This window comes from Schistocerca nitens, chromosome 8 (assembly GCF_023898315.1).
Source record: "Schistocerca nitens isolate TAMUIC-IGC-003100 chromosome 8, iqSchNite1.1, whole genome shotgun sequence".
Taxonomy (NCBI): Eukaryota; Metazoa; Arthropoda; class Insecta; order Orthoptera; family Acrididae; genus Schistocerca; species Schistocerca nitens.
In genome coordinates, this window is record NC_064621.1 from 42,960,702 (window position 1) to 42,976,790 (window position 16,089).

Sequence of the window (16,089 nt, forward strand, 5' to 3'; positions counted from 1 at the left end):
CACAAGATGTTTCGTAGCACTGTGGTGTAGTGGTTATGATACTAGACTGTTGCATGGAGGGTCATGAGTTCAGAACACACTTGGACTGTACAATTCTAATTCCTATATTCGGTTCTAGGACATTCTAGAAGTATCCACAAATGTCGAGCATCATTGTACTAGAATGTTCTGTACCTGTATATATACTGCATGTGTTCTGGCCGGAGGCAGTTCGCTCCGCGCTCTTTGTATGTACAAGTGCTGAATAAACCTTCGTTAAGCGAGGTTAGTATACGTCGTTCATCTAATTACAACTTCTTCTACGTGAGACTAATATAAAAATATACACTCCTGGAAATTGAAATAAGAACACCGTGAATTCATTGTCCCAGGAAGGGGAAACTTTATTGACACATTCCTGGGGTCAGATACATCACATGATCACACTGACAGAACCACTGGCACTTAGACACAGGCAACAGAGCATGCACAATGTCGGCACTAGTGCAGTGTATATCCACCTTTCGCAGCAATGCAGGCTGCTATTCTCCCATGGAGACGATCGTAGAGATGCTGGATGTAGTCCTGTGGAACGGCTTGCCATGCCATTTCCACCTGGCGCCTCAGTTGGACCAGCGTTCGTGCTGGACGTGCAGACCGCGTGAGACGACGCTTCATCCAGTCCCAAACATGCTCAATGGGGGACAGATCCGGAGATCTTGCTGGCCAGGGTAGGTGACTTACACCTTCTAGAGCACGTTGGGTTGCACGGGATACATGCGGACGTGCATTTTCCTGTTGGAACAGCAAGTTCCCTTGCCGGTCTAGGAATGGTAGAACGATGGGTTCGATGACGGTTTGGATGTACCGTGCACTATTCAGTGTCCCCTCGACGATCACCAGAGGTGTACGGCCAGTGTAGGAGATCGCTCCCCACACCATGATGCCGGGTGTTGGCCCTGTGTGCCTCGGTCGTATGCAGTCCTGATTGTGGCGCTCACCTGCACGGCGCCAAACACGCATACGACCATCATTGGCACCAAGGCAGAAGCGACTCTCATCGCTGAAGATGACACGTCTCCATTCGTCCCTCCATTCACGCCTGTCGCGACACCACTGGAGGCGGGCTGCACGATGTTGGGGCGTGAGCGGAAGACGGCCTAACGGTGTGCGGGACCGTAGCCCAGCTTGATGGAGACGGTTGCGAATGGTCCTCGCCGATACCCCAGGAGCAACAGTGTCCCTAATTTGCTGGGAAGTGGCGGTGCGGTCCCCTACGGCACTGCGTAGGATCCTACGGTCTTGGCGTGCATCCGTGCGTCGCTGCGGTCCGGTCCCAGGTCGACGGGCACGTGCACCTTCCGCCGACCACTGGCGACAACATCGATGTACTGTGGAGACCTCACGCCCCACGTGTTGAGCAATTCGGCGGTACGTCCACCCGGCCTCCCGCATGCCCACTATACGCCCTCGCTCAAAGTCCGTCAACTGCACATACGGTTCACGTCCACGCTTTTCGCGGCATGCTACCAGTGTTAAAGACTGCGATGGAGCTCCGTATGCCACGGCAAACTGGCTGACACTGACGGCGGCGGTGCACAAATGCTGCGCAGCTAGCGCCATTCGACGGCCAACACCGCGGTTCCTCGTGTGTCCGCTGTGCCGTGCGTGTGATCATTGCTTGTACAGCCCTCTCGCAGTGTCCGGAGCAAGTATGGTGGGTCTGACACACCGGTGTCAATGTGTTCTTTTTTCATTTCCAAGAGTGTATATATAGGTATGTTAGCTTCATTTCATTCACAGGACTATACACTCTAAGATGCACCATCCAAAAAGTTGTTTATAAACGCTGATGGGTTCGTGGGCTTCCTAAATAAGCTGTGAATTCAGGTTGACGTCAGTTGCGCAATTTATTAGTGTCACAAGAAAACTGGTGCCGGACCACAACTCAAACACGAATTTCCCACTTGTCACGAGCGCTCACCTTAACCATGTCCAGTATCTATGCACACTTCCCAGACCAACCCAAACCTCCATAAGCCAGGATTCTCTCAACATGGAGAGACCACTCTATTATCGTTGGTTTAGCTTGTCTAGGCATGTAAGACAACTTGATTTTTGAATGTATGTTTGTTACAACATATAGAAATTATAAAATAAGAAATCAGTAAAGCTCATCTACATCACATCTACATCTACATCTACATCCATACTCCGCAAGCGGCGGAGGGTACCCTGAGTACCTCTATCGGTTCTCCCTTCTATTCCAGTCTCGTATTGTTCGTGGAAAGAAGGATTGTCTGTATGCTTCTGTATGGGCTCTAATCTCTCTGATTTTATCCTCATGGTCCCTTCGCGAGATACACGTAGGAGGGAGCAATATACTGCTGGACTCTTCGGTGAAGGTATGTTCTCGAAACTTTAACAAAAGCCCGTACCGAGCTACTGAGCGTCTCTCCTGCAGAGTCTTCCACTGGAGTTTATCTATCATCTCCGTAACGCTTTCGCGATTACTAAATGATCCTGTAACGAAGCGCGCTGCTCTCCGTTGGATCTTCTCTATCTCTTCTATCAACCCTATCTGGTACGGATACCACACCGCTGAGCAGTATTCAAGCGTACTGTAACCTACTTCCTTTGTTTTCGGATTGCATTTCCTTAGGATTCTTCCAATGAATCTCAGTCTGGCATCTGCTTTACCGACGATCAACTTTATATGATCATTCCATTTTAAATCACTCCTAATGCGTACTCCCAGATAATGTATGGAATTAACTGCTTCCAGTTGCTGACCTGCTATTTTGTAGCTAAATGATAAGGGATCTATCTTTCTATGTATTCGCAGCACATTACACTTGTCTAACTGTTAGGATCCGTACATCCATAGAACGACTGTAGAACACTGGTCCTAGAAGAACTAAGCCGTTCATTATATGGGCAAAGCAGTATATACTGGGTCTGGGAGTGTCTCCGCTAAACATACAGAGGCATGGTTGGTGCAAACCATCGCTCTGGTTGTAAGGGAAATCTGATATAATTTTAGAAATGACAGAGTACAACAAACCGTTCATTCAGGGACTATGCTTTTAAGAAGAATTTTTTTACCATTTTAACTGAGATCCACGATTCTTACGTAGTGTATACGGATAGGTCCAAAGAGGGGGATATAACTGGTTGTTCCGTAGTCTTTTCACCCCTGTTTACAGACTCAATTTCCCTAGTGAGATTATTGTCTTTGACGCTCAACTCTACGCAGTTATCAAAGCTACAGATCAGATGAAACGTGAATCTTGTTTCAAATTCCTGATGTGCTCTAATCCAATTAGTCCTCTGCAGAGCATCCAGCATGTGTACCCAGCAGACAGAACCATCCAGAACATTCAATACGCTTTACTCCAATTGCTAAGTCAAGGAAATGTATCGCTCTGCTGGGTAGGAGTACACATGGTGATTCGTGGGAGTGAGTTAGCAGTTACTACGCAGCCAAGAAGGCATGCACCCTTTCGAGACTAACCCACTGCCCATTACCTCTGTGGGCTGTAACGCGGAAAGAGTAAGCTGCGATCAAAAAAAGCGACTGTAAGGTCGTGGTGCACCTCCTTCCGGCCAATTAGGAGTAATGAAGTAAAGGACACAACCCCCTGATCGGTGACTTCCTTCTCAAACGTGAAAAACAGAGCATTTGTGATGCATTCGGTGTCCTGGTCACAGTTGACAACATTTTAACTAATTGCTGTTTATATAATAATGAAAGGGTACAGGCTGTCAATTTCATGCGATTATGACACGAATGAGGCACGTGTTTCTCGGTGTGTTGTATGTCCTTCTACTTAAACTCTTAGGTGTAAACTTACAGTGTGGGTAGAGGACGTTAGGCTCATCCAGTTATTATACGAATGTTAGTAATCAGGGAGTAGTATATTTTGGATTTGACTCTTCATGAGTTTTCTAGTCTGATACCAATATTTTAAGTCTCCCTCGAACCACTTTGTTCACGTGTATCATGCATAGGTAATGTGCGTCCAGATGTGAGAAAGAGTGGAGCGGGACGAATGTCACCTTATGTCGCAGGCATTTTAGCACATCTACGTCTTACGTGTTTTATTCCGGTTAGTCCGATGCAGAAATTTTAAGGGTGCTGATGGCCGTGATATTCATAAAGAAAAGAAGACTACTGAAATGACTACTGAAGTTAATGTATAGAACCTATGAGGCATGGGACATACCATTAAACTTTCGGAAAAATATCATCCACAGAATCCAAAAGATACCAAGTGCAGATTCGCAAGAGAACCATCCCAAAATCAGCTTTACCGCTGAAGCATCCAGTTTGCTGACAAGAACATATAGGGTGATTCAAAAAGAATACCACAACTTTAGGAATTTAAAACTCTGCAACGACAAAAGGCAGAGCTAAGCACTATCTGTCGGCGAATTAAGGGAGCTATAAAGTTTCATTTAGTTGTACATTTGTTCGCTTGAGGCGCTGTTGACTAGGCGTCAGCGTCAGTTGATGCTAATATGGCAACCGCTCAACGGATGTTTAGTGATGAAGCAACTTTCCACACTAACGGGAAAGTCAACCGTCACAATCTCTGTATATGGGGCACTGAGAATCCGCGGGAAACAACTCAGTATGAACGTGACTCGCCTAAGGTGAACGTTTTCTGTGCCATTTCAGCCAATAAAGTTTTTGGTCCCTTTTTCTTCGAAGGTGCTACTGTAACTGGACTACAGTATCTGGAGATGTTAGAGAATTGGCTGTTCCCTCAGCCCGAACAAGAAGCACAACAATTCATATTTCAACAGGATGGAACGCCACCACATTGGCACTTATCTGTCCGTAACTACCTGAACGTCAACTACCCGAGGCGATGGATCGGCCGCCAGGCAGCCCGTGACAGAGCACTTCATCACTGGCCTCCAAGAAGCCCTGATCTTACCCCCTGCGATTTTTTCTTATGGGGGTATGTTAAGGATATGGTGTTTCGGCCACCTCTCCCAGCCACCATTGATGATTTGAAACGAGAAATAACAGCAGCTATCCAAACTGTTACGCCTGATATGCTACAGAGAGTGTGGAACGAGTTGGAGTATCGGGTTGATATTGCTCGAGTGTCTGGAGGGGGCCATATTGAACATCTCTGAACTTGTTTTTGAGTGAAAAAAAACCTTTTTAAATACTCTTTGTAATGATGTATAACAGAAGGTTATATTATGTTTCTTTCATTAAATACACATTTTTAAAGTTGTGGTATTCTTTTTGAATCACCCTGTATATATATATATATATATATATATATATATATATATATATATATATATATATATATATATGTGTGTGTGTGTGTGTGTGTGTGTGTGTGTGTGTGAGGGAGAGAGAGAGAGAAAGGTATAGAAAATAGAGCAAATGTTAAATGATCAGTTTGGCTTTAGGAAAGGTAGAGACAACAGTGAGGCAGTCCTGACGTTGTGTTGATAAGGGAAGAAAGACACGTTCATAGGATTTGTCGATCTGGAAAATACGTTGGATAGTGTAAAATTGGGCAATATGTTCTAAACAGGGAGCGGTAGACTGAGGGTAGCAACGGTTAATGTAGAATATGTAGAAGATTCAAGAGCGGAAAATAAGATAGGAAGGCCAAGAACTTGTTGTCCAGCATCAGCAGTTTATCGATGGCCCTGCAGCACCGAAGGGTACATAAGGACTTGAGAAAAGCGCAGGTCATTCCTGTTTCGAAGAAGGGTCGTAAGACAGATGCACATAACTGCAGGCCAATACCGCTGACGTCTGTATGCTGCACAATTATGGAACATTTTTTGTGCTCACATATTATGGCGTTTTGGAGGCCGAAAATATCTTCCATAGAAATAAATAAGGATTTTGCGAAAAGAGATCTTGCGAATCTCAGCTCGCTCTGTTCCTCCAAGATATCCACAGTGCTGTAGACATCGGCGCTCAGTTCGTGGAGTTCAGGAAGTCGCTTGACACTGTCCCGCACTGCCATTTAGTGAAAAAATTACAAGCTTACAGAGAATCGGACCGTATTTGCCACTGGATTCAAGTCTTCCATGCGGAGAGAACTCAACACGATGCTCTTAACGCTAAAAAGTCGACAAATATAACTTCAGGAGTACCCCAAGGAAGTGTGACAGGACTGTCATTGTTTATAAGTTGTAGCGATCACCCCGTATCAGGATTTTTAGTAGGGGTGGAGACTCAGCAGTTGAGGTGGTGACGCTACTGGTGTAAGAGGCCGGGTTCGGGAGCTGGCGTCGGCTGTCATTCGCTCTACGGCGTCAGTGGAACAGCAATAGCTGGAAACATGTTTCACACCGGTGAGTCGGCAGTACAGAGTGTCTTTTCCAGCGCGGCGGAAGGAGCACTGATTCTCACAACTCGCTTGCAACGCGGAATGCGTACGTAGCGGCGCGTCGCCTGCGTCTGTCAGTTGCGCGGGTGGGGGCCCAGTAGCTACGTCGTGCAGGCGGCCCCGACAGGAGTCTGCAGGCGCGAGCCAACCGCAGCTTTCTGGCCGCTAGCGCTGCCGAAGAGGAGCGTGCACTTAGGCCGGTTCCCACTACAGCGCGGCAGCGGTAGCGGCAAGCGTTTTCCGCTTTGACGCGGCGGCTCGCGGAATTGGCGTTCCCATCTGGAGGCGGCAGACAGCGGTAGCCAATGACGGACAGCCACTGAGGTACGGGGCGGGACCCACTGAAACACCCGTTGCGTTTGATTAACTATATCTTACATCTAGATGAAGGAAATACGAAGTTTGGTGAAGACATATCAATTTTTCATTTTCTGTACAATATACTCTTTCATATTTCATTATTCATGTTTTCTCATTTCACCATAAACAGATTTCATGTTCACTATCTCCTAACACATTGAAACAATGTACGATAAAAGAGATTATTCAGATAAGCGAGACAAAAATTTAAAATTTGATACGGTAACAGGTACACGAGAACAGTAAGAACACAAAGGCTATGGGGAAGGGATGAAAGTGGAAGCCACCTGATAGAAATTCCCACAGACCATAATGCAATCATCGCTCACACCTTGCTTAAGAATCACGAAAGAATAATATATACTTGGAACAGAGTTTTCGAAAGCAGATTTTAAATTATAAGACATTTCCCGGTGCAGGCGCAAACCTACAATAATTTATTGGTTACGAGCTGCAGTTTACAAATAAAGAGACAGTAAACGGTAGCAAATTAAGGAAATGGAACTTGAATAAGTCAAGACCCACAGTTTTTCGGTAATCTTAAAGTTACCGTAATGCAACGACTGACTGGAACTGAGGATGGAATCCGCTAGAATACGAATGGATATCTTTGAGAGAAGAAGTGGTGAATGCAGTAGAGTATGTGAATGGGAAAAAGGTACAGTAGAAATCGTTAGATAAAACGTGATATATTAAATTTGAAAAGAGGGAAAGATATAAAAATGCAGCAGATAAAGTAGGCCATGGGAAATAGAAATGTCTATACATGATGTTGACAGAAACCCCAAAATCGTAACGCGATTTTGCACTTGGAAGACATAGGAGAATGCAAATGAGAAAGAAGAAAGGAAACTTTGCTCAAAGGAGAAGCAACTGTCAAGAGCTCATTTGGCAAGCCAGAAGTAAGCAAATAAGATTGGCGGCGCGGTTCTGCAGCGAGGCACGCGGCTGCAGCAGCGGTTCGACATGGGCAAACCGCGACGCAGATCCCGCCGCGCCGCGCCGCTGACGGCGTTTCCATGGCAACCACGCCGCTGCCGCACGGTTTTGACGCGCGGCAGGCCTAGTTGGAACCAGCCTTTAGGCGGCAGCCGCACAGGGTAGCCACGCGGTCTAGGGCGCATTGTCACGGACCGCGCGGCTACCCCCGTCGGAGGTTCGAGTCCTGCCTCGGGCATGGGTGTGTGTCTTGCCCTTAGCGTAAGTTAGTTTAAATTATATTGAGTAGTGTGTAAGCTTAGGGACCGATGACCTCAACAGTCTGGTCCCATAAGACCTTACCACAAATTTCCAATTTACTTAAGTGGTTGTCTCTGACGGCAGGTGCGCTGAAGCGGCAAACCCAGGTCCCAGATCGTACTACATACATCCAGGGAGCTCGGTACTCAGCTGCGACGCCCGACTGTTTACAGGCGGAATTTTGCAGCCACCCAAGGGAAGGCACAGGCTGGGGCACATCTTCAGTCGTGGTCGCGACAAAGTGGCAGAGGCAACTTACAACGGACAAGTCGCAATACAGCTGGCTGGCTGTGGTCTCGGAGACGAAGTCTTCTCTTGGCTGTAGGCAACATTTCACTAGTCGCCGGTCAGGTCATTCTGTAACTAACGAGGCTGCCATTCCGTCATAACGGGAGATACAGTCGAGATTACTAGGCACTGAGACAGAGGCTTAGTAAACGTTTGTATTTAATCTGAATGTAACGTCATCGCGGCCGGCGATTCGGTCACCTGCCCTCATTGTCCGGTGTCGGCAGACTTGTCGCCACCGTGGTGTCTCGTTTATTGCCCGTTCCCTTCACTTTTGTGCATTCCGTCCGTTCTAGGACCCCATGGAGTGGCTGAGTGTGACGGTTACATGTTACAGCTCCGCTGTGCAAGGCTCGCGAAATGGCGATGCAGCGTTGACTCTTCTTGGTTACGACTTGGCTCGATGTGGCGTTATATTATGAGCGGCGCTCTGCCTTGAGCAGTATAGTTGTGACACACGGCACGGGCCGCAGCAGATTCTCTGCCTCCGCCTCAAATAAACACTTTAAACATTCATTTGAGTTCCTGGGGATTGAGTTTGCTGTGCAACAAGACAAACGATCGAGTAGAAAATGTCGATAGCTCCATAAGGTTGTTCGCAAATTATGCGGTTGTCTTCAAGAAGGTAGCAACGCCGGAAGAGCGATTTGCAGGAGAACCTGCAGAGGATGGGTGAATGCGATAAGGACTGCCAGTTGACTCCGAACGTAAATAAATGTAACATGTTGCATACAAATGGGAGAAGGAATTCGCTACTGTACAACTATGCTATTGCTAAATTGTTACAAACAATATCTGCCGTAATATGTCTTGGAGTAATCTCCTAGAGCGAAGTGGAGAGACCGTGTAAAACAAACTGTAGGAAAACCACCTGATACACTGATATTCATGGGAATAATCTTAAGGAACTGAGCTTACTTCCGAAAGAAGGGATTACAAAACACTTGTTCGCCCGGTTCTGGAGTATTGCTCGTCACTTTTGGACACATGCCACGTAAGGCTAATAGAAGAGATAGAGAACATCTAACGGAAAGCAGAACCTGAGAGCACTACAGAGATACTACAGTATCAGTTGCTACAAGAGAGCCGTTGCGAATCACGCAGTGGTTTGCTATTCAAATTTCCGAGAGATTACGTTCCAAGGAGAATCGGGCAACATACAGATTCCTCTCACACACGTCTCGCGAAATGGCCACAGCGGGACATCAGAGAAATAAGAGATAATACATACGTTTACCGACAATCACTCCTCGAGGTGGGAGTGTGCGATCAGATAGTGGATCCAAAAGAGCTCTCCGCCACACACCTCAAGCAGCTTACGCATTGTTGACGTAGAAGCATAATCAGTACGTTCGATGTATAGCTTTACAATAAGATTGCTACAAATTTTCTGTAGCCTTTCTGATATTTAAGCTGATTTACTAACGTAAGAAACTGAGAACATTTGCAAACATAACAATAAGCATGTAGTTTATGTCACACTGGCATAATAAATAGATTAACAATTACCCGTAAAACTTTCTCTACAGATTACACAGTCTTATCAGGGGACGCCTAAAAAAATTGGTTTAGGGTAGAATTTTATCGCGTTTAATGACAATCTACACTACTGGCCATTAAAATTGGTACACCACGAAGATGACGTGCTACAGAAGGGAGATTTAACAGACAGGTAGAAGATGCTGTGATATGCAAATGATTAGCTTTTCAGAAAATTCACACAAGGTTGGCGCCGGTGGCGACACCAACAACGTGCTGACATGAGGAAAGTTTCCAACCGATTTCTCATACACAAACAGCAGTTGACCGGCGTTGCCTGGTGAATCGTAGTTCTGGTGCCTCGTGTAAGGAGGACAATCGCGTACCATTACGTTTCCGACTTTGATAAAGGTCGTATTCTAGCCTATGACGATTGCGGTTTATCGTATCGCGACATTGCTGCTCGCGTTGGTCGAGATTCAATGACTGTATGCAGAATATGGAATCGGTGGGTTCAGGAGGGTAATACGGAACGCCGTGCTGGATCCCAACGGCCTCGTATCTCTAGCAGTCGAGATGACACGCATCTTACCTGCATGGCAGTAACGGATCGTGCAGCCACGTGCCGGCCGAAGTGGCCGCGCGGTTCTGGCGCTGCAGTCTGGAACCGCGAGACCGCTACGGTCGCAGGTTCGAATCCTGCCTCGGGCATGGATGTGTGTGATGTCCTTAGGTTAGTTAGGTTTAACTAGTTCTAAGTTCTAGGGGACTAATGACCTCAGCAGTTGAGTCCCATAGTGCTAAGAGCCATTTGAACCATTTTGCAGCCACGTCTCGATCCCTGAGTCAACAGATGGGGACGTTTGCAATACAACAACCATCTTCACGAACAGTTCCACGACTTTTGCAGCAGCATGGACTATCAGCTCGGAGACCATGACTGCAGTTACCCTTGACGCTGCATCACAAACAGGAGCGCCTGCGTGATGTACTCAACGACGAACGTGGGTCCACGAATGGCAAAACGTCATATTTTCGGATGAATCCAGGTTCTGTTTACAGCTTCTTGATGGTCGCATCCGTGTTTGGCGACATCGCGGTGAACGCACATTGGAAGCTTGTATTCGTCATCGCCATACTGGCGTATCTCCCGGCGTGATGGTATGGGGTGCCATTGGTTACACGTCTCTGTCACCTCTTGTTTGCACTGACGGCACTTTGAACAGTGGACGTTACATTTCAGATGTGTTACGACCTGTGGCTCTACCCTTTATTCGATCCCTGCGAAACCCTACATTTCAGCAGGATAATCCACGACCGCATGTTGCAGGTCCTGTACGGGCCTTTCTGGATACAGAAAATTTTCGACACCTGCGCTCGCCAGCCCATTCTCCAGATCTCTCACCAATTGAAAACGTCTGGACAATGGTGGCCGAGCAACTGGCTCGTCACAATACGCCAGTCATTACTCTTGATGAACTGTGCCATCGTGTTCAAGCTGCATGGGCAGCTGTACCTGTAGACGCCATCAAAGCTCTGTTTGACCCAATGCCCAGGCGTATCAAGGCCGTTATTACGACCAGAGGTGGTTGTTCTGGGTACTGATTTCTCAGGATCTATGCACCCAAACTGTGTGAAGATGTAATCACATGTCAGTTCTAGTATAATATATCTGTCCAGAGAATACCCGTTTATCATCTGCATTTATTTTTGGTGTAGCAATTTTAATGGGCAGTAGTGTATATCTATTAATAAATTAAAGCCCCCGACGCATTTTTGTGTGTGTAACTATGGTTTGAAGTGGTTGATACGGTTTTCACGAAATAGAGTGTCCTTGAAAAAGCAATTTACACGTTATTATGGTAGGCCAACTCGTTATTATTGAGTACATTTAAAGTGAAAGCCCATTCAGCAAGTCTCTGTAAACAACGGTCGGAACGTTTTACCAATCGCTCGATTCCGTGACGACTAAGCTGGCTCCTCGGTCGCGGATTTATTCGAGAATCTCTGTCTGAACGTGCTCTCCGTTAGCAAATGCCACATGTTTTCTGCTTACCGCCAAAATGAAAGTCACATGGTGCGAGATATGGACTTTACGGTCACCCACGCCTTTGCGGTCTTAGTCAAACTGGTGGCACCATTTCAGTATGACTAGACGTGACACTGAATTTGGTCCGTATACCAGTAGAATGTCACAGTGATCTTGATGAAATTTACACACGTTGCCCTTTACAAGAATCGTTCTGACCCACAAACTTCACTTTGGAGCACATTTACAAATGCCACTCCAACTTCAGAATATCACGTGTACCGCAGCAGAAACGTATATGCAGAAACTAGTGCGTCACTGTGGTTTCTGGGCTTTCTTATCATCAAGGCCTTTCCAAGATCTCTGCCATCACAATGTGTGTGTCTGTTTGTATGTTCTGTACTTCGATCTTACTGGCGCTCAGCAGCCATGATACCAGCGACCAGCGTCCTGAGAAATTTTAAAAGTCACAAATGTCGGTCAAATCGCTAAAACTGTTGCACACAGTGAGGACGAAACCTCTAAAACGACACTCGTACACTCATTCCGACCCCATTCGCATTCACTCATTCTATCACTCTATCTCACACCACTTGAGATAATGGAAAAAGGTGATGGGTGCTATATCAGGAAACTACACTCCTGGAAATTGAAATAAGAACACCGTGAATTCATTGTCCCAGGAAGGGGAAACTTTATTGACACATTCCTGGGGTCAGACACATCACATGATCACACTGACAGAACCACAGGCACATAGACACAGGCAACAGAGCATGCACAATGTCGGCACTAGTACAGTGTATATCCACCTTTCGCAGCAATGCAGGCTGCTATTCTCCCATGGAGACGATCGTAGAGATGCTGGATGTAGTCCTGTGGAACGGCTTGCCATGCCATTTCCACCTGGTGCCTCAGTTGGACCAGCGTTCGTGCTGGACGTGCAGACCGCGTGAGACGACGCTTCATCCAGTCCCAAGCATGCTCAATGGGGGACAGATCCGAAGATCTTGCTGGCCAGGGTAGTTGACTTACACCTTCTAGAGCACGTTGGGTGGCACGGGATACATGCGGACGTACATTGTCCTGTTGGAACAGCAAGTTCCCTTGCCGGTCTAGGAATGGTAGAACGATGGGTTCGATGACGGTTTGGATGTACCGTGCACTATTCAGTGTCCCCTCGACGATCACCAGTGGTGTACGGCCAGTGTAGGAGATCGCTCCCCACACCATGATGCCGGGTGTTGGCCCTGTGTGCCTCGGTCGTATGCAGTCCTGATTGTGGCGCTCACCTGCACGGCGCCAAACACGCATACGACCATCATTGGCACCAAGGCAGAAGCGACTCTCATCGCTGAAGACGACACGTCTCCATTCGTCCCTCCATTCACGCCTGTCGCGACACCACTGGAGGCGGGCTGCACGATGTTGGGGCGTGAGCGGAAGACGGCCTAACGGTGTGCGGGACCGTAGCCCAGCTTCATGGAGACGGTTGCGAATGGTCCTCGCCGATACCCCAGGAGCAACAGTGTCCCTAATTTGCTGGGAAGTGGCGGTGCGGTCCCCTACGGCACTGCGTAGGATCCTACGGTCTTGGCGTGCATCCGTGCGTCGCTGCGGTCCGGTCCCAGGTCGACGGGCACGTTCACCTTCCGCCGACCACTGGCGACAACATCGATGTACTGTGGAGACCTCACGCCCCACGTGTTGAGCAATTCGGCGGTACGTCCACCCGGCCTCCCGCATGCCCACTATACGCCCTCGCTCAAAGTCCGTGAACTGCACATACGGTTCACGTCCACGCTGTCGCGGCATGCTACCAGTGTCAAAGACTGCGATGGAGCTGCGTATGCCACGGCAAACTGGCTGACACTGACGGCGGCGGTGCACAAATGCTGCGCAGCTAGCGCCATTCGACGGCCAACACCGCGGTTCCTGGTGTGTCCGCTGTGCCGTGCGTGTGATCATTGCTTGTACAGCCCTCTCGCAGTGTCCGGAGCAAGTATGGTGGGTCTGACACACCGGTGTCAATGTGTTCTTTTTTCCATTTCCAGGAGTGTATAACAACGGTACAGGCAAAGACGACCGGCCTCCCACTTACGAAAAACATGGGTTAGCAAGTCACCCTGTCAACACATTAAAACCGTATGCCTAACAACTTGGGAAAAATGGTCGACATTTCATAAAACTTTACACCTCTTGTAAAGTCACTTGAAATAGAGGGCAGGTCAGTCGACAAATCTACCGCTACCCTCTGGTCTGAAAATAAAACGCAGTCTAATAAAATGTGGCGCAGAGTGATTGCCAGAGCAAGAAGCGTGTGTCGTAGGTCTGTGGCCTTAGCGAAAACGAGTAGGGAGGACCTCGTCCCGCCGACGTTGCTGGAAGAAGGTACGCCACGGCCTCGTTGTGGGCTTTGCTAGGCACAGCTTGTTGTCTCTCACTTCCATCCACTTGTCCTTTCATCGATGCAGGACTCTGTATTTCGACAATGAGGCGACAGCATGCAGGAGGAAGGCACGCGCACTAAGCGAAGAGCCGGCCGTGGTGGTCTCGCGGTTCTAGGCGCGCAGTCCGGAACCGTGCGACTGCTACGGTCGCAGGTTCGAATCCTGCCTCGGGCATGGATGTGTGTGATGTCCTTAGGTTAGTTAGGTTTAAGTAGTTCTAAGTTCTAGGGGACTGATGACCACAGATGTTAAGTCCCATAGTGCTCAGAGCCAATGAGCGCAAGACCGCATACAATTCCAGTAAAGTCTTGAGGCAGTCCGACCGTGATGACATGATTGAGGGAAACAGCAGAGCAACAGACAGACTCCTCCTGTTGCGACCCATCCGTAAAGACTACTGCAAAGTTGTGGTGCTCAGTCAAAATGTACTCAAGTAATGTATTAAAAATTTATGCAGGAGTGCAATCTCTTCTGAACTGCACTAAATCTAAAATTAACCTGCGTCTCTGCAGTAACCAAGGTAACAAACAGTTGAAATAACGCACATCCCGAACTGCCATGTTGCTCGTGGACGACTGGAGAAAAAGCATTCCAGAGGTGTATGAGCAACGGTACGCTATGCCGCTGAATATAGAGTTGCGAGGCACCATGAAAAGTTGCCGTCGGACTGTAAGTGGTGCTTCACCAGCATCATCACAGAGATGGATTATGGGGCTGGTGTTATATGCACCTGTGGCCAGCCGAATCCCCTCGTCGAGCCATACAGTGAGCACATATAGTCTATCCGTGAACGCATGAAAGCACTATAAAACTGGGGCAGATGCGCCCTGTCCGCTTCCCAAGACCTGTGCTAAGGTAGTTTATGGTACTCAGTGTCTTCAGGGTTCTGGATTTCATATCTCTCACGTGCGGCAACCACGACGGTCTGTAGTCAAAAACGAAGTCCTGAAACATCAGTGAGTCCTTATAACATAGAACGACGTCCCTCACATGTATGGCAAGTAAATTAAATATATGACGAGAACGATAAAAATGAACTCTCATATACTTACCTGAAGAAAACTGGAAACCTATCTTTGCAGCCGACTCCTCGAATTTCTGCACTGCAAGTTTCAATTGGCGTACTGCTGTTGCAACACCGGAGAAGAGACAGAAAACATCAAAATCGTCCACAAATGAAAACCATTGTATCGGGAACCTTAAAGTAGACGTGCTACTTCCAGAACGAGATTTTCACTCTGCAGCGGAGTGTGCGCTGATATGAAACTTCCTGGCAGATTAAAACTGTGTGCCCGACCGAGACTCGAACTCGGTCGGGCACACAGTTTTAATCTGCCAGGAAGTTTCATATCAGCGCACACTCTGCTGCAGAGTGAAAATCTCATTCTGGAAACGTCCCCCAGCCTGCGGCTAACCCAGGTCTCCACAATATCCTTTCTTTCAGGAGTGCTAGTTCTGCATGGTTCGCAGGAGAGCTTCTGTAAAGTTTGGAAAGTAGGAGACGAGATACTGGCAGAAGTAAAGCTGTGGGTACCGGGCGTGAGTCGTGCTTCGGTAGCTCAGATTGTAGAGCACTTGCCCGCGAAAGGCAAAGGGTCCCTAGACGTGATACTATTTATAGCCATGGAAAAGAGGGTTTCACTTTAAACGCTGCCCTGAGAGACATTATTCCCCTGCTCCAAATGATCCAACAGTACGTCATCAACATGGCGTCTAAAAGTTCCTTTGACAGGAAAGATTGTCTGATGATACGGAGATAGACACGAATGCCCCATGGATAAAGTTGTTCTAGAATGCTATGTCCCCAAGAATTGTTGTACGCCTTACTGATGTCAAAAAATACACCGAGACAGTGATATTTACGTAGGAAAGTCTGCTCCATGCCCACCTC